At 43.5% G+C, this 16,286-nt stretch overlaps 1 long non-coding RNA gene across 1 annotated transcript; it reads right to left on the bottom strand.

Moving 5' to 3' along the window:
* Window positions 1-1,394: 1,394 nt before the first annotated feature.
* Window positions 1,395-3,034, bottom strand: LOC126146214 (uncharacterized). The gene is made up of 3 exons (XR_007529771.1): window positions 2,975-3,034; window positions 2,706-2,816; window positions 1,395-1,562 (listed from the first exon to the last, which is right to left on the bottom strand). It is a non-coding gene; the product is annotated as an uncharacterized LOC126146214 (long non-coding RNA).
* Between the last annotated feature and the right edge of the window lie 13,252 nt (window positions 3,035-16,286).

Here is a 16,286-nt window from a genome sequence, read left to right as displayed (position 1 = left end):
TAAAAAGCGCGGTTAACAGTGGCATCTGTTGGCCAAAGTTCGTACTACGTCCATCTCTGCGGTACGCTATGGAGTCTAACTGCGATTTCCGTGACAAGTCGCAACTAAGAGTCGCAAGTAGCAACTAGAAAGCGCGGTTAACAGTGTCATCTGTGGGTCAAAGTTTGTACTACGCCCATCTCTGCGATACACTATAGAGTCCCAACTGCGATTTCCGTGACAAATGGCAACTAAGAGTCGCAAGTAGCAACTAAAAAGCGCAGTTAGCACTGCCATCTGTTGAGCAAAGTTCATACTACGCTACTCGCTACCGAGTCAAACTGCGATTTCTGTGACAAATCGCAACTAAGAGTCGCAAGTAGCAACTAAAAAGCGCAGTTAACATACTTTTCCTAGTGTCATCTGTTGACCGACGTAAGTACTTCGTTATTGAGGCCTTGTGCCTCACGAGATCGATGTGCTGTGTGTGCATATGAAGGCCTTATTTCAATAGTGGTACAAGTCCATTTTTGTTCATTTTGAGATACAGAGTCGTAAAGTTAAATGAGCGCTGACAAATCTGCATTTGAGATACCAGAAATATTCAAGCATATGGCTTCTTGCTAGAGATGAAGCTTTATTTATGTTTGTTTGGATCATTAATTTCAGAAGCATTATAGACAGAAAAGTGGAGGTAATGGACTTGTACCACTATTGAAATAAGCCCTTCATATTATATGATGACATGCACATTCAGCATCAGTTATGATTGGTCAAATACTGCTGTGACTCTGAATGTATTATATTAATAAGAAGCAACATTGCCTTTTTCTCCTGAAAATATCAAGTAACGTAACAAATGTGTTTGATTCTGCTTCCAATATGACAGTTTTGGTTAATACTCCACATGCCTACAGGACTTTGCAATGTTAACGCAGCAGAACTCAGACATCTGTATAAGTGTAGAGAAATGAAAACAGTCATATGAATGCCTCACTTTTGTTCCGACACAGTTCAAGACTCGGGAGAAAAGTTTTACACCTGGTGTTCTACATGGCAACTTCACACACAAGAACTTTTTGCCGACACTACTACCACCTACATAAGTAAGCTTTTCCTGTGTTACTTTCAAGGAATTCACTTAAGCTATTCCTGATTTAACTGTAAGATCTGTACTTCCCACTTTCGTATCAACATCCTCAAAATGCATATTGTAGACTTCGGGATATGTTACAGGTCAGTGTCACAACAAGATTGAGGAGAAAGAGGGGGGGGGGGGGGGCGGCATTTCACTCTCCAACAAGTGTTTACCAATAAATATGTGGCGGAAAATTAAGGGTATAGGACGGCTTAACATGTGGAAAATGAGATTTTCATTATTCGCTCATTGTATTTAACATTTATTATTCCTTTAAAATCGCACAACAACTTCAATAAAACACAGTTTAATCACTCATCTGCACACTTATTTCGCAATAATGTCACTTTTAAACTGCAAATCCTCTAAGAGCTCTCTTGAATCTTCACGAGTCTCTCCCTACAGCCTTGATGTGGATAGATACGTACAGCAACCAGAACTGTGTCTGCAAAATCACAAGGATTATTAAACAATTTTTGCTGTCACTAATTGCAAGCAATATAATTGGCAGAGTAGATTGCTAATATTTGCTGTAATGAAAGCCACTCAATGGGGTATATTTCACATTTGCAAGAACGAACTCACTTAAGTAATTAAGTCCATCGAAACACTTACAAGGGAACATCCCCATCGCACCCCCCTCAGATTTAGTTATAAGTTGGCACAATGGATAGGCCTTGAAAAACTGAACACAGATCAATCGAGAAAACAGGAAGAAGTTGTGTGGAACTATGAAAAAATAAGCAAAATATACAAACTGGGTCGTCCATGCGTAAGATAGGCAATATTAAGAGGGTTGTGAAGCGACGAGCGCCGTGGTCCCGTGGTTAGTGTGAGCGGCTGCGGAACGAGAGGTCGTTGGTTCAAATATGTCCTCCACTGAAAATTTTACTTTCTTTATTTTCGCAAAGTTATGATCTGTCCGTTCGTTCATTCACGTCTCTGTTCACTGTAATAAGTTTAGTGTCTGTGTTTTGCGACCGCACCGCAAAACCGTGTGATTAGTTGACGAAAGGACGTGCCTCTCCAATGGGAACCGAAAACATTTGATCGCAAGGTCATAGGTCAACCGATTCCTCCACAGGAAAACACGTCTGATAATTTGTATACGACACTGGTGACAGCATGTGCGTCACATGACAGGAATATGTTGTCGACCCACCTAACTAGTACACTTGGCGAATGGGTGAAAAGTTTCTTCTATCTTGCCCGATTTAGGTTTTCTTGTGGATGTAATAATCACTCCAAAAAAAGTGATGAAAACATAAGAGATTTTCACATAAACTGAAAATAAAAAGTTAAAATTTTCAGTCGAGGGAAGATTTGAACCAAGGACCTCTCGTTCCGCAGCTGTTCACGCTGCCCACGGGACCACGGAGCTCTGCGCCTCACAGTCCCCTTTATATTACCTATGTTACTCATGGACGACCCATTTTGTATATTTTGCTTATTTTTTTCGTAGTTCCACACAACTTCTTCCAGTTTTCTCGATTGATCTGTGTTCAGTTTTTCAAGGCCTATCCACTGTGCAACTTATAACTAAATCTGAGGGGGGTGCGATGGGGCTGTTCCCTTGTTAGAAACTAACCTCTCGTCTGACGAAAACGGTCTAAAGACGCAGTGGCAATTTCTCCAGTTCTGCTGACAATGATATTTTGAGTTATCAGTTTACTGAGTGACTGAAATGTAGTTCGGGTACCTGGGAACATAACAATACGTTAGAATTCATTTTCTAAACACGAACTATTACGGTACTGTATGGCTACTTACATATTAATTACACTATTAATATTTTCACAGTTGTTTCTTTAATACAAGATTAAAGCCAACGGAAGAACAAACGTAAAACATACTTACCAATGACATGTTTGTTGAGATGCAATTTTCTGTGTGGACAGATGTAGCTTTTTCATGCGGTGGTAAGTCGCAGAAGTAGCAGGAGTCACAGAAATCGCAGAAGTAGCAGAAGTCACAGAAATCGCAGAAGTAGCAGAAGTCACAGAAATCGCAGAAGTAGCAGAAGTCACAGAAATCGCAGAAGTAGCAGAAGTCACAGAAATCGCAGAAGTAGCAGAAGTCACAGAAATCGCAGAAGTAGCAGAAGTCACAGAAATCGCGGAAGTAGCAGAAGTCACAGAAATCGCGGAAGTAGCAGAAATCGCAGAAATAGCAGTGGCGGAGGGATACGCGACTTGGTTCCTTAACTGCGACTCTTAACTGCGACAAATCACAGTTAAGAATAACAGATACTGAAAAGTAGCATTCACAGAAATCACTGATATCGGAAAATCGCAGTTTAGCCCATCACTAGTGTGACCGGTGGCAGTTGATAGACACACGCAAAAATTAAGCCCGCACACCGCCGCTAGCGACATCTGTTGAAGGCTGCCGAAGTACTTCCACGCTGGCTTCGCCTTGGTGTTTAGGCCGTCCCGTGACCAACCGCGACTGACCGGTGGATCAGACGGCAGGAGCTGTAGTTCGGCTCATAACAGTCTCAACACGCGGTCTACCTGTACCTTCTTACCAATCCTTCCCGTATGTTCTTCTCCACGTCGATTCTGCGGAGAATGTCCTCATTTCCCATTTTGTCAATACACCTAATTTTCAACACCCTTAGCGTCATGATGTATCAGACGCTTCGATTCTCCTCTTTCCTCTTCTCGTCGCCCGTACAACGCTGTGCTCGAAATGTACACTCTCAAAAATTTCTTCCTAAAATTAAGAACTATCTTTAATGCTAGCAAACTTCTTTTGAACAGGACTGCGCTCTTTGCTGTACTAATATGCTTTTTATATACTCTATGCTTTGGCCGTTAAGTGTTATTTTGCTTCATAGGTAGCAGAATTCCTCAACTTCATCTGCTTCATGGTCCCGGTTTTGATGTTAAGTCTACCATTAATCTCACTCCTGCTACTACTTATTACTTGTGTCTTTCTGCGGTTTACTGACGTAAACTCATACCCATCAGATTGTTCATTCCATTTAGTACAGCCTGCGATTTTTCCTCGCTTACCCCGAAGATACTAATGCCGTCAGCGAATCTTATCACTGATATCTTTTCACCTTGTATTTTAATCCCAGTCTTTGAATCTTTCTTTTATTTCCGCCATTGCTTCTTCGACTATAACATGGGCGAAATACCACATTCCTTTCTTATACTCTTTGTAATCTGAACCCTTCGTTCTTGTGTTCCCATTCTAGTGTTTCCCTCTTGGTTCTCGTACTATTTTGCCCGTCCTTCCCTATAATTTATTATTTTCCTGAGTATTTCGAAAATCTTGCAGTATTCTACACTGCCGAACGCATTTCTTCGGTCGGATAATCGTATGAACATGTCTTTTATTATCAAGTGTATCAACGGAGCCATCTCTCTGGCGCTTTTGTCATTCCTAAATCATTGTGATACATATACGAATTCTTGATCCTCTTTGTGCAGTATCACTCCCTCTGTAATTTACATGTAATCATTTTATTTAGTTTATAATATACAACCCTTCTCTGTCATTAGTGTCGCTTCTGTCTGCTTCGTGAATAATCTTAGTAGCAAGTTACAACACCTGTCCACGTTGATACTTCGCGCAATCACTCTTCACGCTTGTACTGTCAAGTAGCTGCTTTGAACTGGAACGTAATTGCGGCAAGACACACGACGAAATTAGTTCCCTGATGACCAGAAATATAGTTTGGTCTGTACAGTAAGAGTTTCAGTCCACTGCTGACCTCAAAAGGATGCGTAGAGTTTATCCTCAATAAAATTCTCTCAGCATACGTTTCGCTTTGTGCGATTACGACTGCTCTGCGCAGTTTTGGAGAAAGGATCTCCCTCCAGTAGCCAATATATCACCTCCTATGCCTTACCTGTGTTGAAATCATCTTACCAAAAGAACTTCGTCTGTGTTTAATGAATATGAACTATAATGCAAGCTGCTTATGCATACGTTTTTGATAGCACCATTACAGTTTAATTATTTGGGAAATAGAATGTTTATCCCAGGATTATCTTAAGATCTTTCTCTTGCTAGTTCACATCTGCTTATTTTAACGATCATTACTTATCAAGGATTTCTGCTATGTATCAACTTTCCAGCCACTGCATTCGCGAGCAGAACTCCGGTCATTTAAGAAAAACGTTTTTAGGCGTCGTTGGTAAATTCACATTCTGACTTGGAGAATCAGCAGTTAGGTACTTACCAGCGTTGTGTAACACAAGTTAGCAGTTTGATCTTCATCCAGTAAGGGGCAGGATGTGTGAAGCTAAAATTATAACTGTGATGTGAATGAATTTTTTTCTGTAAGGCACAAACTAAGTTAGTTTTCATTATTTTTATGCTTGAGTTTTCAGTTTCGTAACTGAAAATAGACTGAAAATTTGCACCAGACAAGACTGTATATCAAAAGCTTTCCAAAACGTGACTTAGATTATTCAGCAGTGCTTCTTGCTCCTTCGACAAGCACCAGAACTGAGTTGTTTTCTCAGAAGAGATCAGACCAGGTAAAATCATTACTGCTAATAGGATACTAATCTAAATGGCATTCTAGTTTAAAATTAAGAACGATATATTGGAGTGATTATGTTGATGGGTAAAGAAACTGCCACATGTGCAATATTAATTGTGAATTTAACGTTTTATGTTCATTTACCTTTTTAATACTGTCTTGAATGTGTATTCAGTATCTTACTAAAACTGTCCAACACTGTATGTAGCCTTGCCAGTGGCCCCTCTTTGTATTTTGTGCCGTCCGAAACGGCATATTTGCACTTACCACTGCCGAGGTCGAGATTTCTGGCGATTTGTGGTGACGCACTGTACCAGAGGGTTCGTGTGATGGGCGATCTTCGGCGCTACTACCTGTTGGGCCGTCCTCCAGAAGCGTGGCGTGGCACTGGCAGCTGGCAATTGGACGAAAAGAGGAACAGTAAGGAACGTGGGGAGCTGTGGGGCCGGCAGTGAGTGGTGTCAGAGCAGTCAATACAAGGTGTGGCTAAGCTGTACGTGGACATCGCCTACTTGGAGATCACACACTGTTTATTCCAGGTGTCCAGGAGACGACAACAACCACAGCCAGAGATAAGAAACGGCGGAGTTTGAGCATTGCTGTATTACGTAGAGGACTACGATTGTACTTTCATCATCCACACTGATTGGTGGGCAGCTGACAGGTTATCAGACTGAACTTTATTGTGCTGTGTCTACTGAGCGCATTGGAGATAGCTAGTGGCTGGTGGTGTGATTTCTAATTCCGTCTAACCGTTACAAGTTGTGAAATATACATTGCACTGTGTGGCCGTGAGGCCATAACAGAGAGTTGTCTGTGCTCTGTTTTGTATGTACGCTGAGTGTTGTGTTCTGCCCACTCGTCTAATATAGGGTGCCCAGGAAAGCTGCTTTCTCGTATCGGTAGATAACAATTCAAGCAAATTGTATTAATGGAGTTTATTACAAAAGGAAATGATTACAATATTTATCTTCGTGAGATATAGACGTGTCGCAAGCAAGGGGCGACAGACAAACATAAGCAAACTCTTCAGTATACAGGGTGTTACAAAAAGGTACGGCCAAACTTTCAGGAAACATTTATCACACACAAAGAAAGAAAATATGTTATGTGGACATGTGTCCGGAAACGCTTACTTTCCATGTTAGAGCTCATTTTATTACTTCTCTTCAAATCACATTAGTCATGGAATGGAACACACAGCAACAGAATGTACCAGAGTGACTTCAAACACTTTGTTATAGGAAATGTTCAAAATGCCCTCCGTTAGCGAGCATCCACCCTCCGTCGCATGGAATCCCTGATGCGCTGATGCAGCCCTGGAGAATGGCGTAGTGTATCACAGCCGTCCACAATACGAGCACGAAGAGTCTCTACATTTGGTGCCGGGGTTGCGTAGACAAGAGCTTTCAAATGCCCCCATAAATGAAAGTCAAGAGGGTTGAGGCCAGGAGAGCGTGGAGGCCATGGAATTGGTCCGCCTCTACCAATCCATCGGTCACCGAATCTGTTGTTGAGAAGCGTACGAACACTTCGACTGAAATGTGCAGGAGCTCCATCGTGCATGAACCACATGTTGTGTCGTGCTTGTAAAGGCACATGTTTTAGCAGCACAGGTAGAGTATCCCGTATGAAATCGTGATAACGTGCCCTATTGAGCGTAGGTGGACGAAACTAAAATGAGCTCTAACATGGAAATTAAGCGTTTCCGGACACATGTCCACATAACGTCTTTTCTTTATTTGTGTGTGAGGAATGTTTCCTGAATGTTTGGCCGTACCTTTTTGTAACACCCTGTATACAATTCGTAATACAAGTGAAGTAATTCAGTTTATAAGTCACTGATGTAGCATTTGTGTAACGAAGCTTCTTCCAGTCCATGAGCTGCTTTTTTTTTTCCTTTATTGGGTTTCGATTCCCCCTAAAGGGGGCGGGCTGGCAGCAGCTTATTACGCCGCTCTTCAGCCTACAGAATTTTTTAAAAAGATGAAGATAATAAAAAATAATAACAGTTGGCGATAAAATCGGTGACTTAAAGGTAAAAATGGCAGAAAATTCTGGAGCGTAAAACATAAAACACAGGGTCGATGAAGCTAATAAAACACACAGGAAGCAGAAAAACAATAGACAGACAATTAAAAAAACACGGCGACAGTCTGGGGTCTGTTCGCAAGAGATATAAAAAGCACACCCAGCGACAGCATGATGTCTGTTCGCAACACTGTGGAAGGACGCACAACACCGAACACTCACTGAAACACCGCGCTAAAGTTGGCACAAATACGACGTACCACACCCGAGAGCAGGTGGGGGAAACTGGTCAGATGACGGGAAAAAAGGGGGGGGGGAAGGAGAGGAAAAGTGAAGGGGGAGGGGGGAAATGAGCCAATGGAAGAGGAGGATCCATAAGAAGGGTGGGGGGGGTGCTGAGCAGACGGGCCGGGGATTGGGGAAGGCAGAGGAGGGGAGTACAAAAGGACTCGGGGGAGGGGGAGAGAAAGGAGATGAGAGGCGGGGAGAAAACACAGGATGCAAGGGGGGAGGAAGAGGGAGCCCAGGGAAAGGACGGAGGAAAGGAGGGGGGGTTGAGGATCAGAGTTGATAGGAAGGATAAATGGAGGGAGAGAGGGCATTATCCGGGAGGGGGAGCTGATGGAAGCCACCTTGGGAAAGGAGATGTAGGGTGTAGCGATGGAGGGTAGGGGGGACACAACGGTGAAGACGTGGCAGAGGGCGGGGGTGGGCGAGGAGAGGAGCAACCAGGGGGTGAGGGGGTTCAAGACGGCGGGAGGTGTAGAGGATGCGGATATGTTCGAGGAATAGGAGCAGATGGGGGAAAGGAATGAGATCATGGAGGATCCGCGTGGGGGACGGGAGGCGCATACGGAAGGCGAGGCGGAGTGCATGACGCTCAAGGATTTGGAGGGACTTATAGAATTTGGGTGGGGGGGGGGCAGATATCCAGGCAGGACTGGCATAACAGAGGATGGGACGGATTAAGGATTTGTAGGTGTGGAGGGTGAGCTGCTAGGCGGCGCGGCGCTTATATTCTCTTCGTGTAGATGCCGCTCCTGTCGTGGTGTCGTCCTAGTCAGCGTACTACTGGCTGACGTCGCCTCACAGCCCTCTCTGTTCTTCCGTTCTTGATCGTCGTGCCAGCGCTTGGCGTTACACCGGACCACTGAGAGTGTGTCAACAATTGTACACAGCTATAAGTTTTACTGTGTTATGCTGTGCTCCACTGTAAGTATATCTGATAGCTCTGCACAATCGCCGCGCGGGATTAGCCGAGCGGTCTAGGGCGCAGCAGTCATGGACTGTGCCGCTGGTCCCGGCGGAGGTTCGAGTCCTCCCTCGGGCATTGGTGTGTGTGTGTGTGTTTGTCCTTAGGATAATTTAGTCCAAGTAGTGTGTAAGCTTAGGGACTGATGGCCTTAGCAGTTAAGTCCCATAAAATTTCACACACATTTGAACATTTTTTCTGCACAATCGTGTTGTCTGTAACAGTAATAACTGGTGGTAGTTCATAGTAACAAAGGCAGCTCTTGTGATTTCTTTATTGTGTTTGCTCAATCGTAAAGTTACTGTGGGGTGACCTTGTGAATGTTGTGAATTGTTTACATTTGTTGATTGGTCTCTGCTTGTATGTCACCAGGGTTAAATAAGATCAGAGTTTGAATGCATTTGTACCTGCTTAGGACAAGTTTATTTAACATTATTTGTGTTGTGCCAATTTTTAAGTAGGAATTATTTTTGAGCATAATACTGTTTGTGTGATGTTAACTGTTGGGCATTTCTGTTGATGTCATTTGTGCTTTGCTGATAATATATGTTTGTTAATACATGCTATTGTAAAATAAGCTCATTCGTGGGCAAAATCGAGCCCAAACTCCGCTCCATCCAAATCTTGCCCTTAATACACTCCTGGAAATGGAAAAAAGAACACATTGACACCGGTGTGTCAGACCCACCATACTTGCTCCGGACACTGCGAGAGGGCTGTACAAGCAATGATCACACGCACGGCACAGCGGACACACCAGGAACCGCGGTGTTGGCCGTCGAATGGCGCTAGCTGCGCAGCATTTGTGCACCGCCGCCGTCAGTGTCAGCCAGTTTGCCGTGGCATACGGAGCTCCATCGCAGTCTTTAACACTGGTAGCATGCCGCGACAGCGTGGACGTGAACCGTATGTGCAGTTGACGGACTTTGAGCGAGGGCGTATAGTGGGCATGCGGGAGGCCGGGTGGACGTACCGCCGAATTCCTCAACACGTGGGGCGTGAGGTCTCCACAGTACATCGATGTTGTCGCCAGTGGTCGGCGGAAGGTGCACGTGCCCGCCGACCTGGGACCGGACCGCAGCGACGCACGGATACACGCCAAGACCGTAGGATCCTACGCAGTGCCGTAGGGGACCGCACCGCCACTTCCCAGCAAATTAGGGACACTGTTGCTCCTGGGGTATCGGCGAGGACCATTCGCAACCGTCTCCATGAAGCTGGGCTACGGTCCCGCACACCGTTAGGCCGTCTTCCGCTCACGCCCCAACATCATGCAGCCCGCCTCCAGTGGTGTCGCGACAGACGTGAATGGAGGGACGAATGGAGACGTGTCGTCTTCAGCGATGAGAGTCACTTCTGCCTTGGTGCCAATGATGGTCGTATGCGTGTTTGGCGCCGTGCAGGTGAGCGCCACAATCAGGACTGCATACGACCGAGGCACACAGGGCCAACACCCGGCATCATGGTGTGGGGAGCGATCTCCTACACTGGCCGTACACCACTGGTGATCGTCGAGGGGACACTGAATAGTGCACGGTACATCCAAACCGTCATCGAACCCATCGTTCTACCATTCCTAGACCGGCAAGGGAACTTGCTGTTCCAACAGGACAATGCACGTCCGCATGTATCCCGTGCCACCCAACGTGCTCTAGAAGGTGTAAGTCAACTACCCTGGCCAGCAAGATCTCCGGATGTGTCCCCCATTGAGCATGTTTGGGACTGGATGAAGCGTCGTCTCACGCGGTCTGCACGTCCAGCACGAACGCTGATCCAACTGAGGCGCAAGGTGGAAATGGCATGGCAAGCCGTTCCACAGGACTACATCCAGCATCTCTACGATCGTCTCCATGGGAGAATAGCAGCCTGCATTGCTGCGAAAGGTGGATATACACTGTACTAGTGCCGACGTTGTGCATGCTCTGTTGCCTGTGTCTATGTGCCTGTGGTTCTGTCAGTGTGATCATGTGATGTATCTGACCCCAGGAATGTGTCAACAAAGTTTCCCCTTCCTGGGACAATGAATTCACGGTGTTCTTATTTCAATTTCCAGGAGTGTATATTCCTATATGGTTCAAATTGCTCTGACCACTATGGGACTTAACAGCTGAGGTCATCAGTCCCCTAGAACTTAGAACTACTTAAACCTAACCCAACACACATTCATGCCCGAGGCAGGATTCGAACCTGCGACCGTAGCGGTCTCGCGGTTCCAGACTGACGCGCCCAGAACCGCACGGTCACACCGGCCGGCTATATTCCTATAATTGCCAGTATTAGACCAGGAGTAGTCGTAATTGGTTGTTAGCATACGTTACAAAAGAAGGCTGCATGTGCCTATTGTTGCGTACTGTGACTCATTCCACAGCCCTAAAGGCTATCCTTCTTGGCGGTGGCTATGGAACACGATGTGTGTATAGATGAACGTCGATTTGTCAGTCACTGGCATCAGTCATAACCATAAAGTATCCAGCGCAAGATTTTCCTGCCGTTCTAAGGTGAAATTAACACGTACAGTAACTTCGGAGACAGTATACGCCAGTCTGGCATGCTTCAAGGGTCTTAAGGAAGTGTAATTCTCCGACCAAGGCGGCAACTTGCAGACGCTTCATTCGAGCAGTTCTCGAGTATTTTCAAGTTCTATTAGAGGAAAAGCGGAAAAGTTAAGAAAATGCAGGTAAAGTATTATTCCTGAAGAATCAAGTTCGCAAAGTTGGCTAGTAATTCTTTTTAGTACTGTTACCAGTTTCGTCAGATCTATGCTGTCATCATCGAATCTCGGACATTATTAGATTTACAATGTACATGATTTTTTCAACACTGAGATTTTGCCTCAGATGGTAATAAAAAGTGTCAGGAAACCGACAGTAGTAATAAAAAGAATTACTGGACGTCTTGGCAAACTTGATTCTTCAAGACTAATATAACTTTCATATCGCACCCAACGACTGACGCAATGTCAGACCTATACATGTAAGTAAAAGCTACGCACTACTTCATCAGTTTGTTTAGTTAGCGTGAGAGCGTCACAGAATAACTCAAATAACTCCACCGGGAGAAACCAAAAGAAAGGCGCTCTAGATTGTGGAAATCGTTACTTTCAAAATTCGGATTGCACGCTCTGTCACAAGGATTGTAGGACTTAATATAATGTATATTGTGCATAATGAACACGAGGATAAAATGAAACAATCTTTCTTCACTCGGTCTGTTCGCAATGTAACGGGAAGCGGAAAATCTTTTTGGTGCACCACGCACCCGCCATCGGAATCCGTACAGCTGCAGCTGTGGATGGGAAATTCTACATCTGCATTTACATCTAGTCTACTCTCCGCATGGTACCTGAAGGTGTGTGGTTGTTACAGCTTCCAGTGGCTTATTGCCATTACTCTCATCGAACAGTAATGGTTCTTCCTCCTACTTATGTGCAAGTTGAGGGTTAACTGCCAGTCCAAAAACGTATTGTCAGTCCTCTGGAGGTCTTCCTGCATTTTTCTGCAGTTTTCTGGCTCTGTAACGTGGCAATATGCAACAGCATCATTCAGGAGCAGATTCACGGAGTTTCTTAGGTTTTCCTCCAGATCATTTGTATACGTAGTGAACTGGGTTAGTCCCAAAGGTACTTTTACATCTAACGAGTTCACTCCGTTAAGATCGACTATTTGTTTTAATGCTAGGTAGTTCTAAATCCAGTCACAAACCTGGTCTGTTATTCACAAAGCTCGTATTTTATTCGCTATTCATCAGTACCTATCTCCACCGAATGGATTCTGGAAGTCAAGAGGCATGTCGTGAACCTGCCTCCGCCCTCTACATGGCGTGGATGAAATGAGGGAGCTGAGTTACACAAGAAACTGTTAATTCCTTGTTGATCCCAAAAGAAGCCCTTTCTTCCCCAAAATGATAACAGCACGCGAGTATAAAATGTGTACGGTAATGCGATACTCGTCCATAATTATGTCCATCTGTAAGACGACCGGTTTTGAATGACCTGCGCCTTTTTCCAATCACTCGGCACCCTTCGTTGCTCCAGTATGATACGATAAACTGCTAGATGAGGAACAAGTTCTTTCACTTAATTTGTATAAAATGCCACGTCTAGTAATCATTTGAGCGTTTTTAGTTGACCTTACATCCCGAAATTACATTTCTCAATATATACCATTTTGGTATTCGTGCGATGATTGAAAGGTTTTATGATCTTCTGTAATGAAACAGTTTCGAAACACGGAATTCATTATTTGAGCCAGCTCTCATTGCCGTTTCAATGTCAGTAGACTGTTATCATTGAGAAAGCGAATAGATGATTTTTATGCGTTATCTGAGTTTTCGATGGAATAAAAGTTCTTAGGACCGGTCAGGAGTGTTTTACTTCTGATTTCGTTGATCGTTTTGTTGTAAATCCTAATATCAGTAATCGAATCGTTATATTCAAATAGAAATTATGTCTTTGATGTAAAATAATATCTATTAAGGAATTAAAATCGTCTTAAGTTTAAAAATAGAGATGCGATAAGTCTCCGTGTTCCTTTAGTCTCATGAATGGTATGATGTAAAGATATGTTACTTTGTTGTATGTAATTTATTTGCAAATTGTAGTATTGCTTGAGCTTACTATGGGTTTATTTAGTAAGAAGTTAATGAGCACTCTTTAACAGTCATATGTCAAGCATTTCCTTATGTTTCAACTATCTAAATACGTAGGAAGCGATTGCTGACGTGACAATGGCACACCATCAGCGCGCCATCGCACGCATTTCACAAGTCGAATCTGTAGCCTAAATTCTTTTGTACAAAGTCCGATTACTGTTCCTACTGTAATGTAAATCTTTTATTGCATTGCACCTCGTATTATCATGGTGCGGTATACCCTAACTTTTCCGCTCTTCAACCACGAGCTCTGTGTACAACTTCACCAGAACGTAATTACACAGGTAATAGGGTTGTCGTCGACAGTAACACTTTCAGTTCTACCAACATAAAAAACCCTACTTTACATCTACTCGTACATCTACATAGATACTCCGCAATCTACCGTACGGTGCCCATGCACCTTACCACTACAAACATTTCCTTTTCTGTCCCAGTAGCAATCCCCTCCAGAGATTCCCATGTCAGCCTTCGAAGCATCTCTATAACACTTGTGTGTTGTTCGAACCTACCAGAAACAAATCCAGCTGCCCGCCTCTGAATTGATTTGATGTCTTCCTTTTTTCCCAGAATTCTCCCAATAAACCGAAGTCGACCATTCGCCTTCACTACCACAATCCTTACTTGCCAACTCCTATTGAAACCTTCCCGTTTCCTCTATATCTCCTTTGTTAGGCAACCTTTCCCTCTACAATAACCGATGAAACTTTCCCTTAGGATTTCTATCTCTTGCTTATTAATAACAAATTAAATCTTCCCTTCGCATACAAATTTAAATGCTGCTTATTAAAAGTGTCTTGCTGGTTATTTCGACGAAACATGGAATGTGTCGTCCTCGTGGCCTTCAGTCGTTACCTGCAATAGCCCAAAACTATTCCTTACTTTTTTTTACTGTTACTGGATCGCCATCTGACTGCTACATCGAATTGGGACATTAATATTCTTACTCTAATTTACTATACTCCATTAGCTGCTGGTGGGCTGTCATAATAAGTTGCTGTATTTATTACCAAAGCTCACGTTATTCTTTAATAGCAAATCTGACATTTTTCTTTAATTAATTTCACTGAAGTTACGTAATTCATAGCTAAACTTTTTCTTGACAACAATAAGATTTTGCCAAGTTTTACGTTGTTGGTTTCTGGGATGGATTATAATCAGTAATGCAATAGTGCTGGCAAAAATTAATTATATTCTGAAAATGATTCTTCAAATATTTACTGTTGGTAATAAAATGATTTTACAAACGTTCAAATGGGACTTACTTTTTACAAAAATCTTACAACTAGGTTTGCGCAAACATACCTTCAGTAGTCTTGAGTTTCTCAAAAAAATAATTCAATAATATTAGTTCCTCTTGTGATAATAGTTAGCTGATGTCTCTGTACATCCGTTTATAACTCTTGTAAATCATAGCTGGTGGTTGGCAGGCACACCGTTCCTCTCAACCTCTCGCTTCAGACCTGCTACCGACTCACTTCACATCTCGCTTACTACTGACTTCCTACGAACGCTAAAGTGCAGTCTATCCCGCCAACAATGCTTTCTGGTGCAGACAGTCCCTGCTACTATTACAAAATGTATCAATGCGCTGTCTTTCCCGCTGTTTTCTTAAAATGTATCCATACGCGGTCTCTCCCGCCCTTTTTAAAATTATACCAATGTGCGGTCTCTCCCGCCAACAATACTTTGGTGCAGACATTCTCTGCTACCACAATTATTTCCAGAGTGACAAATATTAATTATTCCTACTTAATCCTATTAATAAAATATAAACATCTTTCATAAATTGTGGTTTAACAATAGACAATAGAAATATACACGTCTTACACTGTTTCGTATCGCTTTGCAACGTTATACCCAGATCTTTAAACTACGTGAATGTGTCAAGCAGAGCACTACTAATGCCGTATCCGAAAATTACGGTTTTGGTTTTCCTACTCTTCCGAATTAACTTCCAAACCTGCTCTACCTGCATTGTTACAGGCAACGAAAGCTACGGTTAGCCATCCGTTACCCAAACTAGAGGAAGAGGAGACCTTCATTAGAGAAAAATTAAATCTAGCCCCACAAAATAAAGTAGGACCATGTATAAGAACGAATTGAGTAGTTTTAGAAACTCCTCTCGTTTCGTTCTTTTTGCCCTTCGCGGAAGATGTCGAAGCACCAAGGGTGCCGTCCACATTGACAAGTGATTTGTAAACAAGCAATCGCCGGCGACGACGATAACATCGTTTACGCATCAAACGGCCCTTTTAAGGGCCACAAATACTACACATTGATCTTGCCAAAAGCCGAGAAGCGATTCTTCTTGGTGTTGTAGCTCCCTGGGGCACTCTGGGATGCTCTCTGGGGCTCTCTGTGATTCTTTCTGGGAGGCTCAATAGATGTCGAGCACAGTGGGACTTACTCTCTCAGTGGCAGGTGCGGAACACGAGCTAACATTCATCACATCAACTAGAAATTTCATCTAAGTCATCTTGTATCCTCCTACAGACACTCAATTTTAGCACCTTAACGCACACCACAGCAGCGCCAACAAACAACTGCAGATTGGTTCAAATAGCTCTGGGCACTATGGGACTTAACATCTATGGTCATCAGTCCCCTAGAACTTAGAACTACTTAAACCTAACTAACCTAAGGACAGCACACAACACCCAGTCATCACGAGGCAGAGAAAAACTGCAGATTGCTGCCCATCCTGTCCTCCAAACCATTTATGAATATGGAGA

The sequence above is a fragment of the Schistocerca cancellata genome, chromosome 2 (genome assembly GCF_023864275.1).
Source record: "Schistocerca cancellata isolate TAMUIC-IGC-003103 chromosome 2, iqSchCanc2.1, whole genome shotgun sequence".
NCBI lineage: Eukaryota > Metazoa > Arthropoda > Insecta > Orthoptera > Acrididae > Schistocerca > Schistocerca cancellata.
The sequence above is the reverse complement of the archived record's forward strand: the minus strand, read 5'-3'. Positions and strand labels throughout refer to the sequence as shown.